Source organism: Cryptomeria japonica, unplaced genomic scaffold, assembly GCF_030272615.1.
Source record: "Cryptomeria japonica unplaced genomic scaffold, Sugi_1.0 HiC_scaffold_283, whole genome shotgun sequence".
In the NCBI taxonomy this organism is placed as follows: domain Eukaryota; kingdom Viridiplantae; phylum Streptophyta; class Pinopsida; order Cupressales; family Cupressaceae; genus Cryptomeria; species Cryptomeria japonica.
In genome coordinates this window covers 108,301-136,040 of record NW_026729105.1, presented here as the reverse complement: position 1 = coordinate 136,040, position 27,740 = coordinate 108,301, and the positions used below count along the sequence as shown (strand labels likewise).

At 36.4% G+C, this 27,740-nt stretch overlaps 1 pseudogene; it reads right to left on the bottom strand.

Annotated features, from left to right (window-relative positions):
- Positions 1-742: 742 nt before the first annotated feature.
- LOC131077741 (bifunctional levopimaradiene synthase, chloroplastic-like) lies at positions 743-27,485 on the bottom strand (annotated as a pseudogene).
- Positions 27,486-27,740: the final 255 nt, after the last annotated feature.

The following is a 27,740-nucleotide window of genomic DNA, read 5'->3' as shown; positions in this document are numbered from 1 at the left end:
CATGGTCTAGAAGATATCTCAGGGTGTTGAAACTATGAAGGTCATTCATGAGCGCAGAATTGAGAAGCTAGAAGAGTATGTGAGTGATATCAAGGAAAACATGAAGAATATGGTGGAAATCAATAAGGAGGCGATGAACAATAGTGTTGATGGTTTGGAGAAAATTAATTCCATGATGGTCGACTATAGAACCAAAACCATCGCCAGTGACCCTCCCTTGGGGGAAAAGAAAAAAAAAATGGCTCGGAGGGTGGATAGAGTGCTGCTGGTGGGAAGACTAGCTCGAGCCCTTGCACTAGAACCAGGAGCCGGCACCAGGACCAAGGAACCTCCAAATTCATCATGGAGGATTTGGAGAAAATTAACAAGAGGATTATTCAGAAAAATATTGAATTGGTGTACTCTCTTAGTTGAGTGCTTTCCCCTATTTTTTGGCTCTGTTGATTTTGTTTTATTTGACTTTCAATCTGTGTGGGGTTTGTCCCTTGTTTTGTTTAGGTTTATTTTCTGGTTGGCTGTTAGCCTTAGTCTGTAATACTCTGGGTCTCAGGTCCCTATAAAACCTATTTATCTTTATAAAAAACAATCCATGAGTACAAATTATTTTCATAAGATAAAATGTGATGGAAAGATTTCTTATTTCAAATGTAAAATAAAAAACTTAGCATGGCATTCATGCATTGGACTAATTCCTAATTTTTATCCTAGAGCTTAGCAAACATTGCATTTCCTTGTCACATACTGGAATCTAAAACAGAGTGGACTGCCCTTCTGTTAAACGACTGGTTCAAAAGAAATTTTGTAATATGGTGTTCCATCTCCTAGGCAGACATGCCGAAACCATTTTTGTTCTTGTAAAACAATTGGGATGCCCTGGCAGTGTCAAAAATAAGCTTTCTGTAACATTTTGGCACCCTCCTGGGCTTCAAAAACTCAGAACTCGGTTCAATCAAACTGTCTTGGTTGAAATAAAATAGATAACTTAGACCTTCTTCCTCTGTGCATTCAGGATGCTCCCCCTTGTAGCACTGTATGCACGATGCCAAATCACCGCGATCTCTCTCATTCTGCATTATATCAATTTCAAAGGGAAAAGTTTGTTAGAAGTAAAATTTTCTATCAAGTATAAGAGCCATGGCATTGCGTTCGACTGTAGTAGTTACCGTGAAAGTTCTAGCGTCATTCATTAAACGCGTTGTTAAACATACTAGATGGAGAAAGGGAGCTCGAAAATCAAGCTGACAGAGAAGGTTGTCAGGAAGAGGCTCTCCCGTGAAAAAAATGGAGTTGAGGATGAGTATTGCCAGAGTAACTGATACTTTCCCATTCTCTAGATACTCCTTTAATGGCGGCACATACTTTGTGTCAGCCCATTCACCTTCTTTCGTTGTAGCTGAGAGAAGCTCGTCCAACTAAAACACATAGCATAAGAATTATTCTCAAGGTATACCTATAATAAATAAGGCTCGGCTTAACCGTTCCACTCTAATCATTGACTTCTTAGGTGTCGAGGTTCATGTGGGGCCCACTTAACCTGAGTTTTTTCATTGCTGCAATGTTTTCTTAGCTAACGGTTTCCCAGTCTCCATTTCTGTAGCATTCTGCCATTAACCCTTCCCAGTATCCGTTTAGCATTCTATTGTTGCGGTTCATGTTTTCTCTTCAACAAACACTCAATCAACATCGGGGAAGAATGCAATGAAAATCACGATCGCGTGCCATTTTCAGGATTTCTGCAATCTACTATGTCCGTACGGAACCCTCATTTTTTATTGCTCGTTCCCTATGTTTCATTATTTTCAGCGTCACAAATGGAATTTTAATCCCACATTCGTTTCATTACTAGATTAAGTGAGTGTAGCAGTCTATATAAAGGAACCCCATAGGAAAGTTAATTTAGTGGAAGCACTCATCTTTCTATTTTTATCATTACATGTGAATATTAATTTTTTATAGTAAAAGATGTCTTAAAATTACTATTAAGAAATAATTTTGATTATTAATATTTAATGATTATTATTTAAATTTAGTAAAATTTAGATTAAATAATATTGTAAATTGTTTTTAAAAGCCTTAAGGGTTATTAAATGTTTATAATTTTAACTTTTAATGATTAATATTTATAATTAGTAAAACGTTAAATAGATAATGTTTTTGATAAAGATAAACGAGTTTTATAAGGACTCGAAACTTAAAGTTTTACAACAGCCGACCAACAGCCAAACCGGCAAGAAACAACAGAAAAGTAGGGGAGCAACCCCGAACAGAAACTAAAACAAAGGAAACACAGACAAACAAGCCAAAGGCAAAGAAAACAATCTCAATTAAGCGAGAGCACCAGATCCTTGTTCTTTTGGATGGAAATCCTATTGATTTCCTCAAGCTCCTCCATGATGAATCTGGAGGTACCCTTGTTGTTGCTTCTGCTCCTGGTTCTAGAACTGGGTCCAGTGGTTTTGTTGTCTCCAGCAGCCATATCATCTCCTCCAAGATCTTTCACCGGATCACTGTGATAGGATCTATAATCAGCAACCATGTCATTAATTTTTTCAAGCCCCTCAATGTCATTGTTCATGGCTTCTTTACTAATGTCGACTGGGTTCTTGAGATTTTTCTTAATCTTAGCCATGGATTGTTCCACCTTATCAATCCTTTGTTCATGGTTGCATTTCATTACCTCAACATTATGGGAGATTTTTTGAGTCATAATCATGAGTTTCTCCAGTTTGCTAGGTTCAGGGGAAGCAAGGAAAATGTCAATTATTTCTTTAACCCCCATTTTAAGGGTGTCAATTTCGCGCTCAATCCACTTCCAACAGCACTCTTGGCTTCTGGTGGCTTTCATGACCAAATTCATTAGACTTCTAGCCTTCTGATTTCCACAGCTCTCTTCATTGGCTATGGTTTCGTGATTTTCTTTCTGGACATTGATAGGGATGTCCAGTTTAATCCCTTGGTCCATAATCTTCAGGCTGTGATCCTTAGCCACCAACTTTTTCTTTTTGGTGAGGGGTTTAGCCTTGGAGATCAGCTTGTTGTTGGTTTTGTATTTGCTAGCTGCCCCTCTGGGGGGATTCTTGTTGTGGAGTGTCCTAGGAGTGACCATGATTTCCTTTTCATCCGTAGGTTTGTATTCAGGGTCATCCACAGGAACCCCACTATCATCCAGGTCCATGTCCGAGTCAGAGACATCTTGGACCTCCGTCTACAGGCCAATCTCAGCAAGCAAAGGGCACAATTTCAAGGGATTTGGCATGTTCCATGATCAGGACAATAATTCCCTGATGGAGAAAAAGTTTGTTAGGGTTCTCCAAGTGCTTTTCCAAGCTATTCTCAAGGGAGGAGGCTAGATAGTAGGGAACAAAGATAATTTTACTATGACAAAAAATGATTTAAGATAGTGAAATGGTAGGAGAAGATGCTTGCATACCTGCCATCGAGGGTGATATACCTTATTATAAACTCAGCCATGTCAGCCCATGGGGCCATGAGGTCTTTTCTATTATAGCCGCCATTGGCCATCTTGGTGACTCTGGAGCGCTCCTTGTCTTTGTCAAAGAAACTCAACAAGTCCTCCTCCCCAATTTTTCTATCTCTATAGAACCTTCTTCCAGTGATAGCCAGACCAGTGACCATTGCCACCAAAGTTTCATCAATCTGATAATAGGCACCATAAGCCCTAAGACTCCCTTTTTTCCATCCGTTAACAAAGGCCTCCATAATCAGAGGAGAGGGGCCATGAAGCCGATCCAGGTAGGGGACGAGACCACCATTGACGACTTCCTGCCAGACATCTTTATTCTTTTTCCACTTCTCGCAAGTAGAGGGCTCTTGTCTATTCTTATCCCCTCCCATTATGCTCTTGGTTTCCAAAACTATCGCGAACCGTCATAGAAAATGGGCCAGACCCAAAGGATATCCAAACAGTAGTAGAAAAACCACACAATGAGATAGGAAATCCAGTCGCTAAGGAGGTTTCTAGATTTTTTACTAGGGAAAACAAGAAAGAGTCATTTCCCTATCAACTCAATCATGTCATGATGAGGGATCATTGATTAACCCAGTAATCATTACGTGCCAGATCGCACATATTTTTGGGGAAAGCATCCCTACTACTCCACCAGCTGGTTGCCACATATCTCACTGCCAGATTGGCCAGTAGATCTGCCGCCTTATTGCCTTCTCGGTATATGTGTGATATTTTGAGATCTTTCAATTCATTAATTATATTTCGGCACTCCTTGATTAGGCTGGCAATCATCTAGCTAGGATCCATGCGACCACTCAAGCAGTTGATAATGTTTAGCGAGTCGAAACCCAGCCACACTTTAGTAAACCCATCTCTTTTAGCCATGTGTAGCCCAATGTGGGCAGCATTGGCTTCCGCGTGGTGGTTAGTCTGGGTGCCCAGGGGGAGCATCACTGTGGAAACCAGTAGACCAGAGTGATTCCTAGCCACTCCCCTGCACCCAACCAGCCCAGGATTTCCTTTAGCCACCCCATCCATATTAATTTTGATCCAGCCCATAGGGGAGGATGCCATATAACATTTTGTCTGCATTGCTTAGTTTTGTGGACTGGGTTGGAAATATTCCAATCAATTTGCCACCGATTGATAGTATCCCAATCCTCCTAAAGAGTAGGAATAGGGGAGTCATTCTTTTTGTTGGGGCAGGAGTGGAGAAAGTTCTCTTTGATAGCATTGTGAATTCTAGCAGCCACAACAAAAGGAGGAGTTTCCAAGTCCCTGAAGACTCTATTGTTTCTTTCTTTCTAGATGCCTCAGGCAATATGAGGAAGAGATAAATTTTAGAGAACACCTAAGGCCTGGTTATCAAAAGGGCATTTCCACTCAAACCACATTCACTGGGTAGAAACAGGGAAGGCCCAGGCAATGTTCCAAATGTTAAGGAAGTGATTCCAAATATCTTTGGCATAGGTGCAATGCAGTAGTAGATGGCCAACATTTTTCTCCACCTCTTTACAGAGAAAACATCTATTAGAGAGAGGAATACCTCTTATGCAAAGATTATCAATGGTAGAGATCTTGCCCTACATAAACAACTAGAAAAAATGTTAATTTTAGGAATTAGGAGTTTGTTCCAAATACCCGCCCAATAGGGGGAGAGAAGGATCTTGAGATGAACTTATAAGCATCAACAACTTTGAACTTCCTAGAAGAGAAGAAGTTCCATTCTCCCCTTGAGAGTGGGGGATGTGGATGCAATTCAACCAGGGTTGCATAGGTCTCAGATCATTATCAACAGAAGAGAGGTCCAACCATTCTCCATTTCTAATGTAATCAGCCACCCAGGTGCCAATTTTTCTGAGGCATAATTCTTTGTAGGGGGGAGCCCAAACAGAGTCTGATAGGGGGCCATCACCAGTCCACCAATCATCCCAAAACCTGATTCTGATACCATTACCTAGCATCCTTTTGCAACCATGCAAGATAAATTTGGAGGAGCCAAAGAAATTTCTCTAGAAATCAGAAACCACATTGGGGAGCACATAAGTTTCCAGAGTGTTTTGGATATCAGGAATATGGTACTTAAGTTTAAAAATATCAGTCCATTCATTATTCTCCTTAAGACATCTCCATAACTGCTTGAACATCAGGGCTTTATTGAAGTCTCAAATTCTGGATATCTAGACCTCCCATGAGTTTGGGAAAGCAAACTTGATTCCAAGCCACAAGGTGTAATCTATTTTTGGATTCAGTTCTAGTCCATAAATTTTTTTTCTGAATTCTTTCCAAATTATCCACGATTTTGACTGGGATTTTGAATAGACTCATGGCATAAACCGAGAGGCTCTGAAGTGAGGCTTTGAGTAATTGGAGCTTCCCAGCTTGACTTAGCAAGGTGCCTTTCCATCCAGCCAATTTGTTCTGGAATTTGTCTATAAGATTCGCCTAAAAAGAGTCGCAAGCCAAGCCCTAGCGGAGGGGAAGGCCCAGATAGGAATCAGGCAAAGTTCCAATTTTGCAGCCAATAATCGAGACAATCTTAACTTTCCTATGTTCAGGGGTGTTAAAGAAGAAGATAAAGCTGTTAGCCAGGCTAATTGTTTGTCCCGAGCCTTGTTCATATATATTCAGAGTCGTTTTTAAATTCTTGGCTTCTTTGATCAAACCTTCCCCCATCAAGAGAGTGTCATCAACAAATTGTTGGTGAGAGCAAGTGGGGGCCTAAGAGGAGGGTTGAAGGCCCATAATATTATAATTTCTAACCTCCCTCTAAATTATTCCGCTAAGAGATTCACTCATCAAAATAAAAAGGAAAGGAGATAAAGGATCCCCTTGTCGTATGCCCCAAGACCCAGAGAAAAAGTTGGAGGCAGATCCGTTAATCAACACAGAGAATTTTGGGGTGGAAACACATTGCTCAAAAATCTAGATGAAGTTATCTCTGAATCCAAAGGCCTTGAGGATTCTGAGGAGGAAGCACCAATTAACTCTATCAAAAGCTTTCAACAGGTCAAGTTTCAGGAGAAAACCCGGTTTTTAATTAATTCAAAGGGAGTTGATGTTCTCATGAACCACAATAGCAGAATCTAGGATCCGCCTCCCAAGCACAAACCCATTTTGATGTTTAGAGATTAAAGAGGGGATGAAAATCTTAAGCCTGACACAAGAATCTTGGTGAAGATTTTATAAATAGAGTTGCAAAGGCTAATAGGTCTAAAATACTAAAAGAAGAAGGCGTCAGATTTCTTAGGGATGAGGACCAGGAAGGTGGCATTCAGTTCCTTCAAGAGAGAGCGGGATCCAAAACATTCTTGAGCAACAACGATCACATCAGAGTAGATAATTTGCCAAAAGTTTTGAAAAAAAAGAAGAGGGAAACCATCAGGTCTGGGGAACTTGTTACCTTAAAAAGAGAAAACAACATTGCGAACTTTGGGGGAGGGGATTCTAATTAAGCTCCAAGTTCATGTCCCTAGAGATGAGGGACGAAATTTCCTGCAAGATTTCAATTTGAGATGAAGAATCAAGAGGATCATCCATAGAAAGGAGCTTGGAGAAAAAATTGATGGCATCCTGACAAATTTCATCATGCTTATCAACCCATTTCTGCCCAATCTGAATTTTGTTTATTTTGTTGGTATCCCTATGCTTAAGAGTCGTCATATGGAAGAACTTAGAGTTTTTGTCACTGCTTTTGAGCCATAAGGCTCTAGATCTCTGCTTCCAAAATTCTTCTACTTTGGAGATAATATCATGTAATTTGGTCAAAATATCAATTTCTTTATTCGAGACATCAATATCAAACCCGTAAGCTTGGATATGCTCTTGAACCTCCGCAAGTTCCAGCTTGAGCTTCTGTTTAGCTTTGAAGATGTTGCCAAAAGTGGATTTATTCCAGCATTGGATATTAGACTTAACATTGGAGTGCTTCTTGGCTATACGAAACATAGTCATTCCCTGGATATCAATATTCCACCACTCCAAAATTTTATCTTGGATTTTCAGGGCCATAAGCCATATTTTCTCAAATCTGAAGGGGTACGCCTTTCTGCTAGACAATGGAGAGACCAAGAGGCAGATGGGGAAGTGATCTGATCCAACATGAGCTAAGGCATTGAGTTTGTAGGAGGCCAACCGGAGCCAATCTAGAGAAATAAGACCCCTATCAAGCTTGACCTGAATAAGATCCTCCACACCGCGTCTGTTGGACTAGGTGAATTTAGCCCAAATAAGATCAAGATCTAGAAGGCTCAAAGAGTTGATCATGTCAGCCAAGTCTTGTCTATTATCAATAGAAATAGGAAGACCACCAGATTTTTCCAAATTAGAGAGAGGGGTATTGAAATCACCTAGAAGGATCCATTTCTCATTAGGGAAGAGAGATCTGGCAAGGCAAATGGAAGACCATAGAGATTTCCTAGCTGACCTCCCATTAGGAGCATAGATGTTGGAAATGATCAAAGAGGACCCATCTTTAAGATTAAAGAATCTAGTAGCAATGTGATTGGGAGAAGAGAGGACCACCTTATCACATAGCAGTCTCAGATTCCAAAGGGTGGCGATACCTCCTGAAGCACCATCAGCATCCACACAGTGAACACCACAATCTCCAAAAATTGCCAGTTTGAGTTTTTCCACTTTACTACCATGCATTTTCGTTTCTTTGACAAGACAAATATCAGGCTTGTGATCTCTGACCAAATTAGATAGTAGGTCATGCTTATGGGGGTGGTTTAATCCCCTTATATTCCATGAGATGACCTTCATTTAGCATGAGGGGGGGATCCCATCTCCATTTCAGGTAGTGTTCTCTGGGATCCGCTAGCAATAGAAACCTGACTCTGTCTATCTCTGCTAACTACATTAGAAGGTCTCCCCACCCCCTTGAATCTGACCCACGATACGCTCTTTGTCTATTTCTGGTTAAGACCCCCCTAGGAGATGGGGTGATTTGGCCAATAGGGGAGTTCCTTCTTTTGTTTTTGGGCTTGACCTTAATAAAAGGAGCGGGGTCTTCAGGAGGAGGATCTTGTAAGGGGTAGGTCTGGGGATTCAACTCAAAAGAGTTATCCATATCAACAATCAACTGAATGGGAATATCCTGGGTAGATTTGGAAGAGGTTGGGGAAACCCCGTTAGAGTAGGGGGCATTCACAGCAGAGGGAACCCCAGCAATCTCCACAGGGTCCGAGTTGATCGGGTCAAGGTAAGTGGGGAAGATTGGCTCAAGACAAGAGTCAACCAGAATAGAGTCCAAAACAATCGAGGAAGGCTCTACAGCCAGAGCATCCATCTTTTCTAAGAGTGGCTCATTTCGTTTTCTCCATTCCTTCTTTGGCTTGGACGGGCACTGTCTAGCCCAGTGACCAACTTTTTTACAGTGGAAACACGCAAAGGGGATGGATTCATACTCTACTTTTTGCACCCATCTGCCAAGCTTGGAGAAAAGATCTACCTCATAAGGTAGGTTTGAGGACTATTTGACGTTAACACAAAGTCTGGCATAGACCAGACATCTTTTTGTTGTAGTCATTGGGTCGACTGAGATCAGATCCCCAAAGTAGGTAGCAATACCTACAAAAATTTCTTCTCCCTAGAATTCCATGGGTAAACCTATCAGTCTAACCCATATAGGGGCTTCATTACATTCCTAGTCTTTGGGATTAAACCCTGGTTCCCATTTTTTAAGGGTCAGTGAAGCTTTTCCTAGCATCCAAGGACCTCCCGCCATAACAGATCGAAAGTCTTCTTCACAAGAGAATGAAAAGGAGAAGAAGCCACCAACCATAGCCACAACATCAGTTTGACCTTTACCTTTCCATTTCCTCGCCATCTAGGAACTAACAACCTCAATATTTAGGCGTGGGCCGATAAATTTTCCAACCAAGACCAGATGCATATGGGCCATATTTTGATCAACAATACTATCTGGAATGGAGATGGAGCAAGCGCCAGAGTCACAGTCTACCTTATGCGGTACCAATGAAATGGCCTTGCCTTTAAGCTTTAATTAAAGAAGAGAGGCCCATTTCTTGTTGCATTCCACAAAGGGAATCTTATTATTGGGGTCCACAACCTCCCCAGTTTTGTCGAAGGTGACAGAAAAACCATTGGCAGTATTGGTACCACCATCCCAAGTAGCATTCGAGGCCCCATCGAAAGGGTTAGGGGGGAATCTCCTATGCTCCCAGATCCTGCAGAAAGCAAATTCAAACCTGAACCAGTTCCCATGCCAACTCCAGCTCGGACTCCCGCACCAGCTCCTACTCCTGCTCCTGACATTGTTGTCTTTAAATAGATAATGTTATTAAATACATATTATTTAGTATTGTTTATTATGATTTATTTTTAAAACAATATTAAGATAGGATTTATGAGAGGTTTGATATTAAAATTAAATATGATGTTTATCTTAAAAATTCAATAATACAAATATGTTATTTGAAGTGTTGGTAATTTAAGATTTGATTTGATAAATTCTTTAAAATAAGGTAAATTATTTTCTTTTCTTTTCTTTAGTTATTTGTCTACAAAATAGAATTAGTGTACAATCTTAAAACTATAATTGCACAAATCAACTAGTAAAATAATAATTCTTGAAGTGCACTAACTTTCATCTTCTAACATTACACCTCAATATGGATTGACAATGTTTAGAAAAACCAGTTTGAAATCTACCATATTTTATAAGGTTTGGGTTCTCTATATTTAGATCTCTAGATAATAAGTAAATATAAAAACATTCCTTTGGTTCATATCTATGTCTAAGAAATTCAACTACTGTGCAAATATATATATATATATATATATATATATATATATATATATATATATATATATATATATATATATATATATATATATATATATATATATATATATATATATATATATATATATATATATATATATATATATATATATGAATCAACTAGTAAAAAGGATACTTAGAATATTGTTGTCTTGATCTTTTAATATTTGAATTTCAAACACCAATATAGACCAACAATGTTTAGTAATACTTTTAGAGAACCTACTAAATTGTAAGGTTTTTTTTTCCTTATTTATAACTTTAATCAGATCAATTTCATGACTTTGTAATAATGATATACATTATGATAAAAAGCTATTACATTTCTTTCATTCATTCAAAATGCTCTTTTGATAAATCCTAGTTGGCCCTAATAATCTTTGATAATTTTAAATCACCGAGTGAGCCTCTTCAAATAAAAATTAACTGAAAAATCAACAAAAGCATGCATGTAGGTAAGCTTACAAGGGTGTTGTCAATATTTAAATTGAATTTAAATTTTAAAAGTGTATGGTTCAAAATTATAATTGTGGATAACCTAGGTCAAGTTTAGACTAGTACACCTTATCCAAGAAAGGGTGATGTGAATTGAGACAAGAATATTTCATTTGTAGACAAGTTGTTATTGCACAAGGGACAATCTAGTCAAAGTGTGTCAAAGGGAAAAGGGCATGGATATATCATTGATTTTTTCTCCCACTTTGATATGCATGTGAACTTCTATGATGGTTCATGCTAAAGTAAAACAAGATATCAACAAGGAAATTATTTAAATATTTTTAAATACTAAAAGGATATAAATATACTTAAAATATATAGTTCACCATTACATTCTCATTCCAATAATAGCTCCACTTTTGGCGATTGACCCCATGTTCTATCCTATGCCTTGTTGTTGAGTCTTTTACTGATTTGGACCCATTGACTTTGTTGCATATTGTGTATCTAATGATTTGTAATGTCTAATGCGTTATTGGATTTCTATTATGCTGTCAAATATTTAGGTTTTGGTTCATTTGATAGGCATGTAGAAAAAGTTAAACCTATTACTACTTAATTTTAGATTCTAATTCATGCTACATCTGTCTAAGCTAGTCAAGTAGATCTAATTACTCATATAATTATTATTCTCTATGCTCATTTTTTTATTGAGTAGTTGCATCAACATTAGTATCTTGGAAAGTTGTTTTCACTTCTTCAATTTTATGAGATGAGGTAGAAGAGTTGTGATGAAAGTCACTCCTAGGATTTCTCAAATGTGGAGGTCAAGGTAAACTCATATCTACACCTTGGGTATAAAATTATTGAGGTGTACCTCTATTTCTTATACCAAATTTTATTTTATTTTTAGGCCCATTAATCACTTTTGAGAGTTCTACTAGTTTTAACCCTATTGTGGGTAGTTTCATTTGAGGTCTATTAAAATGATCATCACCTACTTGATATGCTTACTTGATGTAGCCATGATCTAGTGGGTCCTCAAAGAGAATTGACTAGATCATGCAACAAGAGTAACACAACGGAAGCAACAAGAACACATAGGAATATCACAAAATCAAACATCCACATCATCATATTATCCTCATAGAACATCCGATAATCAATCGGTTACATGCAGGCTAACATGCCAAATTACAATCCATTCGAAACTCTCAGAGTTATCCGGATCTTAAATCATGAATCTAGAATCTCATACTAGTTGATATTCCCCTAATGACTATAGAAAACAATATAAATATCCTCTAGAACACATCTAGGTCAGCCACAAAAGATTACATTAACCAAGGAAGGAAAATGAAACATGTAAGACAGGTCGGCCCTAAAACAGTGAAGATCTCATTTGTCAAGAATAATTCGAAGTGTAGACCACAAAGGAAGGTCAACCAAGGGCCCAAGAACATCGAGTGTGGTACCAAACTGATCTGCAATCCAAGAAATCACTTCAAAAAAGAATAAATCTCCAACTTAGACGATAAGCTCAAAACTACTCCGAAACCTAGAAATAGTTACTCCAGAAGGAACAACTCACCAGAAAAGAACCCAAATGAACTGGAAATCTGGAAAAATGCACAATAACACGCTTAAAACCCAAAAATCTGATCTACAATGAAAGATAAACAACTACCAGAATATACTGAAAGAAACACAAATTACTGCTACATGAATTGAAGAAGAACAAAACTAAAGAAATATTTTTGGTTGATGCAATATTTCTCATAGACCGGGGATGCTCCTACATCAAACACCCCATGTAGAAAGAGATGTTCCATGAGTGAAAAATCATGAACATCGAAAAGGATTCGGAATATAAAACCCATGCTCAATTATGATCCAAACATCTTCCTTGTTTGCAAACCACTTCCTTTCCTCTTCCGGAACCTCAACCATATCCTCCAACTTCTGGTTCTCTTTATTCTTCTTTTTCTTGCTTCTTATCTGCACACTCTCTCTGCTTACTGCTTTTCTCTTTACTTTGTAACTTGGATTTATTTTTGCCACAAGACTTCATCCGGTCTACCACCATAAGTTTACTGTCACCTAGATCCATCTTGCTATCAGACTTATTGACTTGATCCTTCTACAAATCCATGCCACCAACCGGTGTAGCCTCTGTAATCGGCTTCTCATTACTGCAACTCTTCCCAAGACTCAAATTTATCACTTCTTCCTTCCTTAAGAAATTCAAAGTGAACTTTTGCCCATCCTTCTCAATAGTGATTAGGTTTCTTTTACAATCATGTAAATAGCTCTTCTATCAAACTACCAAGGTCTACCCAACAAGACATGACAAGAACTCATAGACACAACATCACATAAGACCTCATTTCTAAAAGGTCCAATATTAAAATGCACTAAACACTGCTCCTCCACTTCTATCTTTTGATCATCTTGTAACCAACTCACCTTGTAAGGACAAGGATTCTTAAGCCTCTGTAATCCAATCTTCTCCACCATCTCCTTGAATACAAAATTATCAATACTTCCACTGTCCATAATAACCTTACAACACTTACCACCTGATTTACTTACAATCCGGAAAAGACTCCTTCTCTGAGTAGGTTTGGTATCTTCACTACTCTGCTCCATCAAGTTTCTCCTAAACATAAGAGATTATCCCTAGTCTGATGCACATTCAGATTCAATGACTCTAGCTTCTTGATCCTCATTTGCCACACAATTTCTTGCCACTCCTTGCTTGCACTCATAAGATCTATGTCAGGTCTCTCCACACTTGAAACATCTTCCCAAAAATCCTCTACTGCTATTGCCACTGCCATTTTGCTTTATCTTCTGATCCAGTTCTTTATTCCACTTAGGTTTTGGTTCTTCATCCACTTTCTCCTTCTCTAAATTGTCACTCATTTGTCCCTTATATCTCTCTTTTTCTCTAGGGTTACTCTGGTGTCTCCTTTTCACTTTCTCCTCAGCTTTCAAAGCATATTGGTAAGCCTCCTCAACTGTAGAAATCTTTAGCATGCTCATCTCATCCTGAATGTTAAGTGCAAGTCCATTTATGTATCTATCCACCTTTAACCTATCCATCTCTCTATGTCCATATCTAATAATTACCTTGTAGAATTCCTCAATATACTCTTTCACACTCATGTTTCTCTTCTTTAGGTTCTGCAACTTCTTGAACAATTCCAACTCATAGTCTTTCGAAATGAACTTAGCCTTCAATATTGCAACCATCTATCTCCACTGAGTGATATTCATTTCACCATTCTTCACTCTATCTCTTTGCAACTCTTTCCACCATAAGGCAACATTCCCTTTCAACTTAGTCTATGCTAACCAGACTCTCTGTGGGTCCTCAATATCCTCAAATTCAAAGTATTCCTCCAACCCTCCAATCCAGTCAATCAAATCCTTCGGACTCAACATCTCAAAAAATTTTGGAACCTCCACTTTATGAACTTTGCTCACTTGCGCCACTGCTCTCAGGAATCTTTCCTCTCTCCCATCTTCCATTCCTTCAACCTCTTCCGTTTCAATCTCTTCTCCAACTTCTTCATATTCATCCTCAGACTTTGGATTCCTCCGCAAACTAGCCAATGCATTCTAGATCTAGTTCCTCATCTCATTTTTTATGTCCTCAATCATCTTCTCTACCCTCTAGGGGTTCACCCTTCTGGGAAACAACTCCTCCTTTTCTCTGGTGAAACTGCCTCGACATGGTGATCTGACTATAGGTTTCAATTGCCTCACGCTCAGTGATCTATTTAACACACTCGTAGCCTACCTCCACTCGATGATCTATTCACCCAAAGGAATGCCACAAGGTTCGCAACCAACTCTGATATCACTTGATGTAACCATGATCTAGTGGGTCCTCAAAGAGAACTGACCAGATCATGCAGCAAGAGTAACAAAATGGAAGCAACAAGAACACATAGGAATATCACAGAATTAGACATCTGCATCATCATATTATCCTCATAGAACATCCGATAATCAACCGATTACATGTAGGCTAACATGCCAGATTACAATCCATCCAGAACTCTCAAAGTTATCCGGATCTTTAATCATGAATCTAGAATCTCATACTAATCTATATTCCCCTAATCAAGTTACATAAAACAATATAAATATCCTCCGAAACACATTCGAGTCGACCACAAAAGATTATATTAACCAAGGAAGGAAAATGAAATGTGTAAGACAAGTCGGTCCCAAAACGATTAGGATCTCATCCGCAAAGAACAATCCAGAAGTGTGAACCATAAAGGAAGGTCAACCAAGGGCCTAAGAACATCGATTGTGGTTCCAAAATGATCCATAGTCCAAGAAATCGCTCCGAAAAAGAAGAAATCTTCAACTTAGATGATAAGCTCAAAACTGCTTCGGAACCTAAAAACAACTACTCCAGAAAGAACAACTCATCGGAAAATAACCCAAATGAACTAGAAATATGGAATAATGCACAATAACACACCTAGAACCCAAAAAATATGATTTGCAACAAAAGATAAACAAATACCAGAATATTCTGAAAGAAACGCAAAAAACTACTACATGAATTGAACAAGAACAAAACTAAGGAAATATTTTTGGTTGATGCAAGATTGCTCATAGACCAGGGATGCTCTTGCATCATTACTAATTCAATAGTTTGGGAATCATGCTCAAGAAAAATACCTAGGTTTTTAGCTCATCACTCAACCTATTGCCTCCTTCCTTCTAATAAATCACATTAGGCTATCTTTGACCTTCAAATTGCTTCTCTTTCTCTTATTATATTTCTTCTTTCTTGTAACTAATATTTTCTTCCTTGATAGAGTCACCACTCTTCAAATTAGGAGAAATATATTTGTATAAGAATAAATCTTTTGATTTTTTTTGAGCTAAGTGTCAACTTAACTAGATATACCACTTATTTTATCAACCTAAATCTTAAAATAGAAGGTTAAATTAATTATCCCTTGCAATGATGTCAATTTATTGGTGTTCTAAGATATATCTGCCAAATCCCTATGAATGGATAATTTATGAATTTGCAAAGGTGTCAAACTTAGGAAGGTTATCACAAAAACTATATTCAAGTTGGGCAATTAAGGACAAAATATTGAGGTGCATATAGGACCTCCTTCACTTATATTTCTACAAGATCAAGGGGGCTTCAATGAGGTGTTCAAGTTATATAATATGAATAAGATTAAATATTTTATTATTACAAACCATACCCACAGTTACACATTATACTTGTATACAACTTGTCAAAATGTATCTATATGTTGGTTTGAAAATGTAGAGTTAGACCTTTATATAGCAACAAGGGGATAGTCAAGTGTAGGTTTTTTAAATATTAGATTTAAAAATCCCCATTTTTAAATTATACTTAAATACATGCATGGAATCTAGGAGTAGACAAACAACTAAAAATGTATATAAAGTTTAGTTTGATATTATGTAAGAGACATTAAATTTCTACGTTCCATGTTAAAATTATTTGTTTTGTTTCTGGATCAATAATGTGATATTCTTTTGCATCAACATTTTTGGATCACACTCCATGATCCATCATCGGGATGTAAAATGAGAGTTGAAGGATAGAAATGATATTATGTGTTAAAATGATGGAAAGCAAAAAATTATATAATGCATATATCTACTTGAGAAAAAGAAATGAAGTTTGCTTAAAATATATAATAGTTGTTCAAAACTAAATGGCTACATTAATCAAGATATATCCAAATATTATAATTATTTAAATGCACACATAAATTAGGTTTTACACATGCATATAAATAAATAATTGAAATTTGTAGAACTTTACATGAGCCTACTTAATAATTCAAAAATCAACTTGTATATTTATTTATTGATCTTGAGTAGAAAGATTAAAAAAAATTTCAAATAATTCAATGGCCTTCTAGTTGACCAACTAATCAAAACTCATCAAGATAATGCATAGAATATCCTTGGAAACAATAAAATTTTATCAAACCTTCTAGTATAGACACTCTTTAAAATTTTAATGTCTATTATATAATTTGAGTGAACCTACATTACTATATTCTTAAAATACACTAGCTAAAACTAGAGAATGAAACCCCAAGGTTAATGTGGGATACTCTTCTATTGTTGATTTTGGAACTATTATACTATTTATTTTTCCATCTCCTTTTTACAACTAAAATGCAGTCTTTATACTTATTAGTAGGTCATGCCAAAGTGGAAAACATGTAGGCTTTCCAGAAATTCCTAAAATCTATGATCATGGGAAGTTTTAGAAAGTGAAAATATACCTCAATGTCATGTTTTTTTTAATTATTTTGCTAGTTTAAATCTTCCTAAAACATGTCCTTGTGGGGATTCATCTCCCTTCAATCTATAATATCTAGTCATTAATAGTATCCATAAAAAGTGGATGGGTAAGTGAAATGAGCATGTTGACTCTTGATGTAATATTCTAGACATTTCAATGCTTGACCAAAGTCAAGGTTTGGGATAGACTTGAGAAAGTCACATTGAAAGGGGTGCAAGTTAGGTACAAGAAGGAAGGATGAATGTAGAGAAAATTGAGGTGAGACATGAAAGGTTTGAATGAATTCCCAAGGAATAAGAGGATATTGGAATAAGGAAATGGTCATGGAAGATTATGAAGAAGAGATTTGAAAATAACGTTAGGTCATAAAGGTTGAGGACGACGTGGGACCTTGAACCTTGGGTGTCAAGGTTCACTATTTATCAATGGGAAGAAGGCCTAGTGGGGAGGAACTAATAATAAGAGATCAAGGTACAAATGTAAATATGAACTAGGAATTTAGTTCCAAAGTTTAGAATCCATTCATTAGTTTGTTCTTGATAAGGAAAGGTCAAAGAATGGGTCGCAAGTCCAGGAACTAGAAGGGAATACAAACCAAGATTGAAAAGGATTCAAAAATGAAAATGCAAAGGGGATCTAACATCAATTTGTGAGGGATAAGAGATAGGATGGACTTGGTAACCAAAACTTTAGGTTCCAAGGCCCAAAATCCATCTAGAGGTTTTTAGTCTTAACATGTTTTACTATTTTAATTTTGTTTATAATCAGTATATTAAATATGTAGTAATTACCATGCATGCAAGTATTTTAAAACCTACCCTTTGAATTCATCTTGTTCATAGATGGTAATAAAATTAAGTTAATTTTATTTTACAAATTGTGAATATGGTGATTAGTGCGATAATTATTGTGATTTCCAAAATGATAGGCTATAGAAACAATATTTGTATGAAACTATGTGGTCAATGTTTGTATTAATTAACATGTTAACATTTAAACATAAAATTAAGATGAAATAGAAATGAAAATGAAAAAAATATTTGAATACTAATAAATGAGAATTGTGCCCCGACTCTATGTAGAAAGGGGGGGGAAATTCCCATAAAATATGAGAATAACCTAGGTAATAATCCATAAAGAAATGAAGATAAAGAAAATGGAAAGATGTAGAAGCCAATGAGCTTGAGCAATTTTATCTCATGCAAGAATTTAGCTTTGTAAAGACACATTCTTAAGCATTATTTTTCTTGTCTATTTAGTTGGGTTACATGAAGTAATAGAGGTTTGTAACACATAGTAGGTCAAGAATGTAACTCTATAATGATTTGTTAAAGGTGATGGTGATTATTAAAGGTATGTGCAATAATTTTTCTTATGGTCATATGTCTCATGAATTGATAATTAATAGTCTTATCATTCAACCATTTTAAGAGTCATACAAAATAATGTTTTTTAAATATAGGACAAATTGATTAATAAAAACCTTATATATACACTTAGATATGGTAAAATTGATATTTACATTTTAAACCTGAATGATAAAGAAATATTTAGTTGTATGAATTTAAACTTCACAAATAAAAAAGCATAGAAACTTTTCAAAACCTTAAATTCTCTTCTTCCAAATATCTATAAATAGGAACAAAAAATACAGGTTAATTCAATGAATTCAATGAAATCGCTAAAGAAATATAGTCTAATGTCAATGCATTGATCATTAGATATTTATTTATTTATGTTCATTTTATTTTTCATTTTTTTTTTGCAAGACTATATAATCGACCTTATAGTAGTATCAATTCTTCCATAACTTTCATAAAATTTACTTTTTTCTTTAAATTACACAAGGTAAATTTCTTAATTAAAATAAATAACATTTTTAAATATATATTTATTAACATATATAAATAATAATCATTAAAAATTAAAATTATTAATTTGAAATTATATATATATATATATATATATATATATATATATATATATATATATATATATTAAAATAATTAAATAATAATCATAAAAATTAAAATTATTAACGTTAACAAATTTTTTTATTTTTTTTGTATTAAGTATCATAGAATCATAAAGCTCATTTTTTGTTCAGCGCCAAACTAGAAACAACAATTGGAAGACCAAGGGTCACAACTTAGAAATCCACTTTAAACAACCAATGAAAGACCAAGAGTCACAACTTAGAATTCTACACAAAGGTGTCCCTCATGAGAGTTAGTTATTTTTAGATAAATATATTTTAATATAAAAAAATATTATTCACGTGTAAAATGAAATATAGAAAAGATGAGTGCTTATACTAAATTCATTTTCCTATGGGGTTCCTTTATATAAACGGCTACACTCACCCAATCAAGTAATGAAACGAATGTGGGATTTAAAGTCGATTTGTGACGCAGATAATATCGAAACAGTGGGAATGAGCAATAATAAATGGGGGTTCCTTACGGATCAGGTAGATTGCAGAAATCCTGAACGTTGCATCCCTCCCTGGCGTTGATTTTCTGTCTGTTGAAGAGCAAACGTGAAACGCAACAGCAAAATGCTAAACGGAGACTGGGCAAGGGTTAACGACAGAATGCTACGGAAACGGTTAGTTAAGAAAATGTTGAAGTAACGAGGAAACCCTGGTTAAGAGGGCCCCACATGAACCCGACCACCTAAGCAGTCAATGCTTAGAGTGTGCCGGTTAAGCCGGGGCAATAAGTAAGGCAGTAAAATATAGTTTCCATTGAATCTCGAAAGATATGGTAGCATTAACTGTCTACCTACAACCGAGCGAAGGTAGGGGTGCACATCACGTCCCTGAGCCTCCGGTGCTTGTTGCCCTAACTCGTTTACAGTTTCATACAAACCCAAATAGCAGATTTTCATGTGGGCTGGAAGGCAGTGCAAAAGAGATAGATCCCACCTGCAGCAACAAGAGAAACTATGTTAAATGTAGCCATGCGATAATCTAACGTGTAGTATGTAGATGAGGATACCACACGGCTTACCTTTTGATGAGTTCAGTAAATAAGTTGACTTGGTCTAGCGAAGAATGAGAACCAAAGAGGTCGTCCAGAATAACTGCAATGCAGGCGGCTTTAGTGTAGGCAATTGTACAAGCAGAGTATTCACCACTGCAGCTGTGAAGTATATCTCCACTGGTCTATGACGAGTGAAAATGAGGCTGTTGAAACCGCAGCTTGTATATACACCATCTTTGGCCCCCCCAACACAAACACAAACGCATACAGACTAATGTCAGTTATTGAATACCTAAACATAAAAGACTACACTATTGTACAATAAATTCTGCAGCAACTACTAATTTCTAGAATTTCCATTTGGTGTAAAGCCTGCACTCTATTGAAGTCCAGCTTGGCCAGTTGTAAGAACCTCTCGTCGGTCCTATTCGGCAGTCTGAATTAGAATCGGTAAGATTTAGGGTAGGGGAGAGAGTAGCCAATATGTGCACGGGTTCAGAAGGTGATATAGAACATGTGCATTATGGACTCCACACGGACCCCACACATGATCGCCCGCCTGACAAAACTTGTGCAATCGCACACCAAAAACATGTACATGCACCTTCGTATATATATGTACATGCACATATGTATATACATGTACATACATACATAAATGTACATGTCTATAGAGTGAATGTCTTGAAATTTGAGTTGTAAGTCAAGTAGATTCATATATGTACATAGACATGTGCATACACATGTAAATACATAAACATGTGCATGGACATGTGTAAATACATACACATGTGTATATACATGCCACTGTTCATGTCTAAGGGTTTGAGGGTTTCTAATATACTATTTATGCAACCATGACAACCATTAATGAGTTCATTAAAAGAAGAGTAAAAGTATCTTGACTAGTACTAACTCACAATCAACCAAATAAACTTCATTCAATTAGATTCATACACATGTAGATTCATACACGTGTACATACATAGATATGTGCATACACGTGTAAATACATACACATGTGAATACACATGAATATATACATACACATGTGTATATACATACACATGTGTATTTATATACACATGTGTATATACATACACATGTGCATACACATTTGCACATACATGCCACTGTTCATGTCTGAGGGTTTGAGGGTTTGAGGGTTTCTAATTTACTGTTTGTGCATTATTTGAAAGAAACATTGAAACTACTGAAACTTGACAAGTACTGAAACTATTGAAACATGACAAGCATTGAAACTATTGAAACATCATGAACTATTGAAACATGACAACCATTAATGAGTTCATTGAAAGAATAATAAAAGTATCTTGACAAGTAATTCGCAATAAACCAAATAAACTTCATTTAATTATATTCATACACATGTGTACATACATAGACATGTGCATACACATGTGTAAAGACATAGACATGTGTAAATACATACACATGTAAATACACATGAGTATATACATACACATGTCCATACACATGTGCATACACATTTGCACATACATGCCATTGTTCATGTCTAAGGGTTTGAGGGTTTCTAATTTACTGTTTGTGCATTATTTGAAAGAAACATTGAAACTACTAAAACTTGACAAGTATTGAAACATGACAAGCATTGAAACTATTGAAACTTGACAACATTCAAACTATTGAAACATGACAAATATTGAAATGTGACAACCATTAAGTCACGATTTACCAAATAATCTTCATTTTCTTGAGTGTAAACCCTTGGACATGTAACCATTGAAGCATTGAGTGTACATTTAAGCATTGAAGCAATGTATTGAAGTGAAAGCATTCAAACCCTCAAACCCACAAACTCACATACTCACATACTCACAAAGACTCAAACATTCGAATATTCAAATATACACTCGAACCATTCAAACCGAGAAACCCATAAACCCTAAAAAATTCCAACATTTAAAAAATTGAAACCCTTGGAAACCGAAGGCATTGAACTATCCAAAGCATTCGAGCATTGAAACCATGTAACAAATATATCAATTTAGATCCTCAAATCCTCAAACAAAATTCCAACATATATCAGTTCAAATCCTCGAACCCTCAAACCCTCAAACAAAATTCAGTTGTACATCAATTAGAAGCCATCAATAGAAACAGAGATGCAAGAAATGTAAACCCATCTTCTCATAGCAGTGAGCAAATAAAGAACAACGAACCTTGAACAGAGGATTACGATTCCCTTTTGGCATGTAATTGTGTTCAAGAACACACTGTGTTGTGCTAAAAAACACAAAGACTTGCGGAAAGATAGAGAATGAAAAAAAAAATTGAAATACCAAAGGGAAGTAGCCTTCAAATAAAAAACTAGAATCAACATGCCTTAGTGAGGACATTTCCTCACCTGGGTCGAAGGGGAAGTCGTCGTTGGTCTGCCGCAGCCATCGCAACGCGTCCTCGTCACAACCAAACCCTGCAAACATCAATTGAAACATCAAAAAAGTGGAACGAAGGCAAAAAGTCGACCACAACCCAGAATTCGAAGGACAAAAACAAATCACATACCCGATCGAAGGTGCGCACGTTCTGGGTCCTTGCTGATTTGGTTGCATGCCATGGCGAACAAGAGGTGAGTTGATTGAAACCCTTCACCAGAGAAAGCACACAAAATGGATGCAGGAGCAAAAAGTGAGGAGATGAATGCCATGAATGCATCTCTTCTCAAAAAACGTGATGCGGTAGCTAGACGTAGGGTGAGTGGATGTGGAGTTAATGCGGCAGGTTGGAAAGTTTGAAAGTGGTGGCATTGTTTTTAGAGGGAGAGCTCAATGAAATGGGTTGTCTTGTAAAAATTTACCACATGTAAACTTGTTTGAGACTGTCAGATATTGTTGATAGGGAACGGGGTGGGTTCGCCAATGTTCCGGTCGGGGGTACAAAACGGAAATTTTTTGACACCTCACACCAATGCACGACAAACACATGGAAAATGAAAGGAGTGGACATCCAATTTTTTATTTTGGGTTGCCAACTCACCGATTGAGCTGGCGAAGGGTCAAAATTGGTCTCTGGGTCCACGTGGCATGATGTGCCACGTGGACCCCTGAAGTTAGGGTGCACACATATTGGTGCCTCTCCCCTACTAAATATTTAAATATAAAATTCTCAAAAGTTTATGTAGCCATTCTTAATAATATACTGTCTTCTCCATCCACGAGTGATTGGATGCAAAATGATCCATGTAAATTCTAGTCATCAATCTTGGAAGACTCATGTGCCAAGGATAATCTAAAGCATGCTCAATCTGAGAGCATGAACAAATAAATAAATAAAAAACATTATAAACTATACATGTTAATAATAAAAACAAATATTGATGTGATGAAGGTTCATATTGCAATAGGTAGAACCTCTATGCGAAGGTCTTTCCTGATAGCCAACTCATTAAAAAATTTTTTGCTTCGAATGCTTTGGGATAGGTAAGCCTTGGCCATGGCACTCGCCTCTCTCATTAATCATTTTTAGGGAAGTTGATCTGTGAACACTTGTAAAGCCTTAACATAGCCGAAGGTCCCCTGTAGTAAAGTTGGTCATCATTTATATTCTCTAGAATGTTTGCCACATGAAAATATTAGCGATTAAATTGTGAAGACAAAAGTAGTTGTGGAGATAAATTTTCCGCTCTTTCAAAACAAGCTTAGATTCCATATGACCAACTTGAAGACACATTGTACCCATGAAGTCTTAAGAGTCTGAGGCCTGTGGCGGTGCAATCAATGTCTGGAAGTAGGCTCTCTCTTCCAAAACCCACGCCTCTTTCGTCCTAGTACCTAAGGACTCATGTTTGCTTTTAACATAAATTTCTAATAAAAACAACCAAGCTAGAATGACGGACCCAAGAATCACCTATGTTAACGCAGTTAACTTCTTGTTCCTACCATGATCCACAAAACTTAGATTATGCATGCCCTCCTTTTATAAGATGTGATTTACGGAGAAGCATGAATGCATACTTGTTTGCTTACACATTCTATTTTCTCTCGTAACTTATGGAGAAGTATGTTTGCATGCTTGAATGTAATCCTAACCAAGGAGTTTTCTCTCTACCACTTCAGTTGATCTTCAGAAATTTCATGCATCTCATGCATAATTTCTACTCCTGTGATCTATATATCATTTGTAATTCATACAAATTTGTAATAATAGAGATGATTGAATTGCATTAATTCGGTTTATATGAGGGTTTTATTTAATGCATTTAGTATTTGTTTCTTTCAATAAGTTTCCTGAATAAAAATAGAAGATTAAAGTTCCTATGTACTCAACTCCTCCAATTGACAACCAAAATTATTCTTTTGTTCTACATTCTTGTCTACATGAGATTTCAATGTTGCAACTTTGTTTTCTCCTAGATATTCTTTCTAGTAGGGTTCCTAACTACATGAGATTCCAGAGTCGCATCCTCGAGTGCTTCCGAAGTTTCTTTCTAGTGGGACAATATTGTCAAGCATTGGATAAGCAATGGCATCATCCCAACTGGAGGTCTTCTTTGTAGTTCTTCAGCTTGGAGCACATTTCTGCAGATTCATATCTTCATGTCTTCAGATGATCAGTTTCTATATTCAGAGATTGTGTACCTGTTTGTTCATCTATTTGAGCAATGTAGAGTATATACAACTGCATAAATTCAAAGTATCCCGGAGGTACTCATGCAGTGGTTTCTATGATTTTGATACAATCCTGTTGTAGTGTGGATTTATTTGTAGTTTGCATCTTTCTTCTTTAGTTTGAATAAATGGTTAGGAGTTTCTCTCAATTGGGTTTTCTCCTTTATTCTTTGTAATTGGGTTCCTAATCAGGGTTTATTGCCAAGACCCATATCTCTCATATCTCTCCTTAGTTAGGCTTAAGGGGGGGTGTTAGCGCAGTTAACTTCTTGTTCCTACTGTGATCCACGGAGCTTAGATTACACATGCTCTCCTTTTATAAGATGTGATTTATGGAGAAGCATGAATGCATACTTGTTTGCTTACACATTTTGTTTTCTCCCATAACTTATGGAGAAGTATGTTTGCATGCTTGAATGTAATCCTAACCAAGGAGTTTTCTCTCTTCCACTTCAGTTGATCTTTAGAAATTTCATGCATCTCACGCATAATTTATGCTCCTTTGATCTATATATCACTTGTAATTCATACAGATTTGTAATAAGAAAGATGATTGAATTGCATTAATTCGGTTTTGATTTTCTTCTCTATTTTGTTTGCAAGTTTTGCTTCTTCATTTTCTGCTACATCTATTTTATTTTGTAGGAATAGCTGCAAAATTCTACAACCTGAACATATAATCCCAAGCTTGTTTGATCCTTGTTAGGAAATAATGATCGATCCCTAAATGTTCAACATTATCAACGGTCCTCAAACGTTCATAGATATCCACTGGATACATGCATGGCGCTACAAAATCCATGTCAAAATGTATCAAGGATCCCATAAATATATTTTGCAGGGACTCCAGGCTTATATTAACTTACTATTCAAAAAGAAATCCTTACTAAATACAATGTTTTATTTAAGATATATATGCTAGTTCTATTTGAGCATGCTTTACATATTTGAAACTTTATCATGGCCTCTAAACTTAAAAAGAAGGCTGGTCAAGAACTCTAGACATTTCTTGTCTCCAGAGGAAGACACAGGCTGTAGATGCTAGCGAGCCTAGGAAAGAGCCATCCTTGGATTGCAAGTTAAGGATAATCTTCCAATCCACTACATCCTGCACACCCGCTAGATAGTACAATACACCAGTGGGAATGATATGGAAGCGTTCCACCGAAATCCTATTTCATAACAATTTTTTTCCTTAAATAGATGCCTTAGTTATAAATTCCCTTTCATAAAACATATACAAAGTAGTAGCAAAAACATAGATAGAATTCTATAGTTTCATGTTCACGTCCCTCCTTTTACTGATTTCCTTAAAAAGAGTTGCATCAACATCCAAGCCGAGAGTTTTAGCTTCATTAAGCATTGGAGGAAACACCATCTCAAATTCTTTGGATGTTCCGTTGGCCTGAATTTCCTCCATCATTTGTTCTGCATGTCTTTTGATGAAATCTAGACCTACAAAAACAAGGCCTTATCTTCATTATGTCAGATAAATATGAGATGTTGCACTTCTCATCTTGCTACAATGCCATCTGTAAACTATCACTTACATAATTTCTTAAAAAGGATATGGTGTGTCTCGCCATTTGTTAATAACAAAATACAAATTTTTTTACAATAAGTATATATATATATATATACATAAGTCTTGCTAGTGTTCCAAATAGTGAGTGAGATGACGCAGGCCAGAGTGTTAAGTATTCTATCGCTTGCAAGGAAGATGCTTTCCTCTCCCCACGAGCCATCGAATAACATGTTATCAGTTATCCATTTGAGCGTCTGGGGAAACTGCGGTTTGTGAGAGTCATCAATGGCGGGCACTCTTGCCACCCATGCGGTATCATACGAGCTCGGACTTATCTCACCATCCTCAATAGAATCAAACTTCTCCTTAATCTCACAGACCAAATTCTCTATGCGTAACCATGGTCTCCTGGGAGAATTCATATAGTCATCAAAATCAAGGTAGGCTATTAAATCATGCACCTATTTCAATCTTTAAAAAACCACAAATCCCTAGGTACCTGGTGTAAAAAACAGGTTCAAAATATACTTATAAATTGAAATAACAACAGTAATCAAGGCAAAACAGGGCACTAGTAAGAGAAATGACTGAAATATAACAATCTAGTTTTTATTTATTCAATCCAACAACATAAATCCACAACACATTGTGTGTTCCATTGAATTGCTCAACTTCATATTTATAATTGAACTTGGAAGCTTCTAGAATTATAAAGAATTCTAAAACTAGAAAGTTCCTTTACTTGTACAACTTCTAACAATTTCTCATTTCTAGAAAACTCTGTTTCTCTAAAACATTCTAGACAATGTTATACACCTGATTTCTTGTCGCAAAAGAAACCATAAAATCATCGCCCCATATATTTGGGGGTATGGCTTTGCCTCATATGTCTGTGTGAATGATGAAGCTACCAAAGTATTCACTGAATATGACGTTAATTTACTCAAATGAAACTAAATTGAGTCAAAATTGAGATATTATTCAAAGAATCACATACATACCAACTATATTGTGATCGACTTCTCCAAAACGAATTTGTAGTTTGTCTCCGAAACCAGAGCTTGCACCATCTACACTACAAAAGAAATTACTCTAATTTATAAGATGTCAAGATAGCTCTGTAACTCAATATTAGACTCACATACCTATTTTAGACCTGATGTAGATTACTCTCCTTTTGTGGGAGAGAGGCAAGATTACTTTTGTACCACAAAATATTCGCCATCCAAAACTTTTACCAATGAAGGAAGAACAGACAACCTGCTGGGCCATTCTAACAGGCTAGAGATAAAACTGACGAGATTTTTAAGGTAGCAAAAGCTGAATATGCTCCTCACTTTCTCTTTACTTTTCTACTGCTTGAATGTAAAAGCATAATTGCGTGGGCAGAAGTAACCACCGTCATTACCTGCTACATGTGACCTTAAGGGTCATTAATGATCTGTAACGTTGTAATCAAGTATAGATATTTTTTCTAGTATTTACTGAGCAAGATTTTGTTATGTCCTGAGGCGTAACATCTACAAC